Source organism: Camelina sativa, chromosome 14 (assembly GCF_000633955.1).
Source record: "Camelina sativa cultivar DH55 chromosome 14, Cs, whole genome shotgun sequence".
Taxonomy (NCBI): Eukaryota; Viridiplantae; Streptophyta; class Magnoliopsida; order Brassicales; family Brassicaceae; genus Camelina; species Camelina sativa.
In genome coordinates, this window is record NC_025698.1 from 22,974,192 (window position 1) to 22,979,552 (window position 5,361).

Here is a 5,361-nt window from a genome sequence, read left to right on the forward strand (position 1 = left end):
GTGGGCAGGATCCAGTAGTGCCACCAGTGGGTGGTGGACAGGGTCCAGCGGTGCAGCCTGTGGCGGGTTTGCAGGCAGGTGTGCAGCCGGGGCCCGAGATAGTGGACGCTCAGTATGTGCAAATGATGGTGCAGCTGCAGCGTGTGGGAGCGGGGTATTTCTCGGGAGGTATGGATCCTAGTGTAGCGGATGAGTGGAGAGAGCGGATGGAGAATCTTTTCCGGTCGCTTCAGTGTCCCGACCAGTTTAGGGTGGATTTGGCAGTGTACTACTTGTCAGGTGATGCACGTGTGTGGTGGAAGTCGGTGACAGCTTGGAGGTTGCAACGGGATATGACTTGGATGGACTTTGCGAGGGAGTTTAACTCCAAGTATTTTCCACAGGAGGCTCTTGATCGCATGGAGGCACGGTTCTTGGGGTTGACTCAGGGGGACCGTACAGTGCGGGAGCTGGATGCAGAGTTCAGTCGGCTGGTGGGGTATGCAAGCCGGGCTTTGGAACCAGAGACGGCTCAGGTGCGGAGGTTCTTGTTGGCTCTGCGGGATGATCTGAGGACTCGGTGCAGAGTGAGGAGCTATGCTACGAGAGCGGAGCTGGTTGAGGTTGCAGGTGGGATAGAGGACGACTTGAGGTCACAGGTGGTTGTGGTCAGTCCTTCGGTGCAGCCACAGTGGTCCCAGCCGCATTCTGTTCCTAGCAAGGGCGGCAGGGACCACAAGGTGACCAACTGTCCGCAGAGAGGTGAGCAGCAGGCAGTGACGGAGCAGCGGGTGGTGATGGGACCACAGACAGATACTCGAGTGTGTTACTACTGCAGGGAGACGGGGCATATCAAGCCTCGTTGTCCCAAGTTGCAGCAGATGGCAGTAGCACCGGTGCAGGCTGGAGGTCAGCCAGGAGTGCAGCCGGTGGGTTGGATCGAGCCGACGTCGCGGTTGTACTCGACTGTGGAGACCGGTGGCACCAGTGCAGGAGCGATCACAAGTATAACTTCTGAGATTCGAACTTGGTCAATTAAATAGTTCAAATTATGATCGTTTTTGCTTGTGATTGAATGTTAGGTTCTCAACACATGAGGTTTGTGTAGGGACCTTGTCGGTGGGCGGGTTTATGTCCCACGTTCTGTTTGACTCTAGAGCAACTCATTGCTTCATTACTACGGAGTGCGCGGAGAGCGCTTGTATCAGTGGAGATCCCGGTGAGAGCACAGGTGTTGTCAGGGTTGCAGGAGGGAAGTTACTAAGAGTCTTTGGTCGAGTGAGAGATGTGGAGATTCAGATTGCGGGGGAGTCAAGGCCGGCATATTTGATTATCAGTCCAGTGGAGTTGTATGATGTGATTCTGGGTATGGATTGGTTGCATCGTCATAGGGTGCATTTGGACTGTTACAGGGGCAGAGTGGTCTTTGAGCGTCCAAAAGGGAAGTTGGTTTTTGAGGGAGTGAGACCGACTTCGGGGAGTCTCGTGATCTCGGCTGTGCAGGCTGGGAAGATGATTGAGAAGGGGCGTGAGGCCTATTTGGTTACAATTTCGATGTCAGAGTCAGTGGGGCAGTCTTCTGTTGGAGGTATTCGGGTTGTGGAGGAGTTTTAGGATGTGTTCCAGTCGTTGCAGGGGTTACCACCATATCGGTCTGATCCCTTCACGATAGAGTTGGAACCGGGGACAACGCCGTTGTCTAAGGCGCCCTACAGGATGGCTCCAACAAAGATGGCAGAGCTGAAGAAGCAGCTGGAGGATTTGTTGAGTAAGGGTTTTATCCGTCCTAGTTGTTCACCATGGGGAGCACCATTGCTGTTTGTTAAGAAGAAGGACGGGAGTTTCCGGCTGTGTATCGACTACCGGGGTTTGAACCGGGTCACTGTGAAAAACAAGTACCCTCTCCCGAGAATTGATGAGTTGTTGGATCAGTTGAGGGGTGCTACTTGGTTCTCCAAGATTGACTTAGCATCGGGTTATCATCAGATTCCAATACATGAGGAAGACTGCCTTCAAGACGAGATACAAGCATTATGAGTTTGTGGTGATGTCGTTCGGTTTGACAAACGCGCCAGCTGCGTTTATGAGATTGATAAAGAGCGTGTTCCAGGAGTTTCTGGGCGTGTCAGTCATCATTTTTAACTACGACATCCTGGTATTTTGCCAAGGGTCATGAGGAGCATGCAGTACATCTGAGAGCAGTTCTGGAGAAGCTGTGGGAGCAGAAGTTGTTTGCTAAGCTGAGTAAGTGCAGTTTCTGGCAGCGGGAGATGGGATTCTCAGGCCACATTGTTTCTGCAGAGGGAGTTTCAGTGGATCCTGAGAAGATTCAGGCCATCAGAGAGTGGCCAAGGCCGCAGAGTGCCACTGAGATTCGGAGTTTTCTGGGGTTAGCGGGTTACTACAGGAGGTTTGTTCCGGATTTTGCGAGTATGGCACAGCCGATGACTAAGCTTACAGGGAAGGAGGTACCATTTGTGTGGTCACCGGATTGTGAGGCGAGTTTTGCAAGTCTCAAGCAGATGTTGACTACCACACCGGTGTTAACACTGCCTGAGCAGAACGAACCCTACGTTGTGTATACAGATGCTTCTGGAGTGGGGTTGGATTGTGTGCTTATGCAGCAGGGGAAGGTCATATCCTACGCTTCGCGGCAGTTGCGGAAGCATGAAGCTAATTATCCTACTCATGATTTGGAGATGGCAGGAGTAGGGTTTGCTCTGAAGATTTGGATGTCTTATCTGTATGGCGAGAAGGTACAAGTATTCACAGATCAAAAGAGATTGAAGTACATTTTTACTCAGCCTGAGCTGAATTTGAGGCAGAGGCGTTGGATGGAGTTAGTAGCGGATTATGATCTAGACATAGCTTACCATCCTGGTAAAGCTAATCTGGTTGCAGATGCCTTGAGTCAGAAGCGGGCGACTTCGGCTCAGGAAAAGGATATGGAGGCGTTGGTAGGTGAGATTAGTGCATTGAGGTTGTGTGCTATCTCATAGGAACCTTTGGGTTTGGAGGCAGCTGATCGAGCGGATTTGTTGAGCAGAGTACGGTTAGCTCAAGAGAGTTATGAGGAACTGGTGAATGCCTCTAAGGCTGCGGGTTCGGAATATCAGGTCTCTGCTAATGGGATTATCCTTGTACATGGTCGGTCTGTGTGGCCAAGGGTGAGGTTTTGAGGCACGAGATACTGAGAGAGGCTCATTCGAGCTAATTCTCTATTCATCCAGGAGCGACCAAGATGTACCGTGACCTCAAGGGGTATTATCACTGGGTCAGGAAGAAGAAGGACGCACCCGACTGGGTTGCGAAGTGTGATACTTGCCAGCTAGTGAAGGCTGAGCATCAGGTTCCGGGTGGAAGTGGGATATGGTCACGATGGACTTCGTGGTGGGATTGCTTGTGTCGAGGACGTTTGATGCAATTTGGGTCATTGTGGAACGTTTGACTAAGTCTGCGCACTTCCTGGCCATCAAGAAAACTGATGGAGCAGCGGTTTTGGCCAAGAAGTACGTAAGAGAGATAGTCAGATTGCATGGTGTGCCTGCTAGTATTGTGTCTCATAGAGATTCCAAGTTCACCACGGTGTTCTGGAGGGCATTTCAGGTAGAGATGGGAACGAAGCTGCATATGAGTACAACCTATCATCCTCAGACTGACGACCAGTCTGAGACGACGATCCAGATTTTGGAGGATTTACTAAGAATGTGCGTGTTGGATTGGAGTGGCCATTGGGCAGATCATTTGAGCTTGGTGGAGTTTGCTTACAACAACATCTACCAGGCGAGTATTGGGATGGCCCCTTATGAGACATTGTATGGGAGGTCGTGTCGTACACCGTTATGCTGGACTCAGGTGGAGGAGAGGAGCATTTATGGTGCGGATTTTGTTCAGGAGACCTCAGAGAAGATTCGGGTTCAGTCCGGTCAGAGGACGTGCGGGCCGTGTTGACGGTGGCACGGAGGTCCTTGACGGATGGCGGTGCTGCGGCATTCGAGGACGAATCCTTATTGGTGGGGGAGAATTGTAACATCCGCAAACCAAATAACGCATTTTTGGTCCGAGTGTCGATCGACACCCTTGGGGTATCGATCGACACCAACATTCCTGGTTTCGACAGGTTTGTTTTAATTGATGTTTAGTTCGGTTTGGTTCAATTAGAAATTCCTAAACCGACTTTATAAGTGGAGAAGCGACGAATTAAGGGTTTTTTGTGTTTTGTCTGGTCGTCGTTGAGTGAGAAAAGAGAGAAAGAAGAGAAAAAACGTTGGAGAGTGTTCTTGAGAGATTTTGGCTTGTTCTTGGTGGTTTTTGGTGAGATCTGTAGCTGTAGAAGGGAGAGCTGTTGTTGGGAACGAATGAGAAGCTTCCTAAGGTGTTGTTTCCACCGTTTCTCAATCAAATCTTCCTGCAAAAGAGGTGAGTGCTTGACCATGGATGATCTAAGCCTGAGATCTCTGTTGTTTGGTTGTTCTTTGTTTATTTGTGGTGTTTGCTTGCTTGGGTTTGTTGTTTTCGTGTTTCCCATAGGTTCCTTAGGTGTTTGGGAGAGTTTGGGACGGTTTCGGGATGATTTGAAATGGAGGATCGACGTTCAAATTCGTGCAGTTTGCGTCTGCAGAAGCAGTGTCGATCGACACCAGTATGGTGTCGGTCGACACCCTGTTGTGTTAGCGTCGATTGACACCAGTCTTATTCGATGTTGAGTTTTGCCTTGTTTGATGTGTTGATTGTGTTTATTTGTTTAGCTTAACAATGGAATCTCAGTTGCTTGTGTGTATAGCCCAATAGATGGGAGGATGGCCTCACTGAGTGTTTATTATAATACTCATGCATCTCAATATGTGTTTGCGGTGCAGGTAAAGGCAAAGTNTGTTCAGATTCATGCAGTTCGCGTCTGCAAAAGCAGTGTCGATCAAAACCAGTATGGTGTCGGTCGACACCCTGTTGTGTTAGCGTCAATCGACACCAACCTGGTGTCGGTCGACATCAGTCTTATCCGATGTTGAGTTTTGCCTTGTTTGATGTGTTGATTGTGATTATTTGTTTTGCTTAACAACAGAATCTTAGTTGCTTGTGTGTATAGTCCAGTAGATGGGAGGATGACTTTACTGAGTGTTTATGATAATACTCATGCATCTCAATATGTGTTTCCGGTGCAGGTAAAGGCAAAGTGTGATCGTGGAATCAAGGCGATGAGGAGGAGGATGTTCTAGAGTTTTTATTGATTGTGGTCGAGCTATTGTTAGGTTGCTAGTGTTGAGTCGATAGAACATTGTAGGATGTTGGAACTTGTTTATTTCATTGTTGGTTATGGATTATTGCATTGTTGGTTATTGGGTTGTTGTTGTTGGAATTCTTATTGGTTTAATGGAATTTTTT

At 49.0% G+C, this 5,361-nt stretch overlaps 1 pseudogene; it reads left to right on the plus strand.

Annotated features, from left to right (window-relative positions):
- Positions 126-4,988, plus strand: LOC109128716 (annotated as a pseudogene).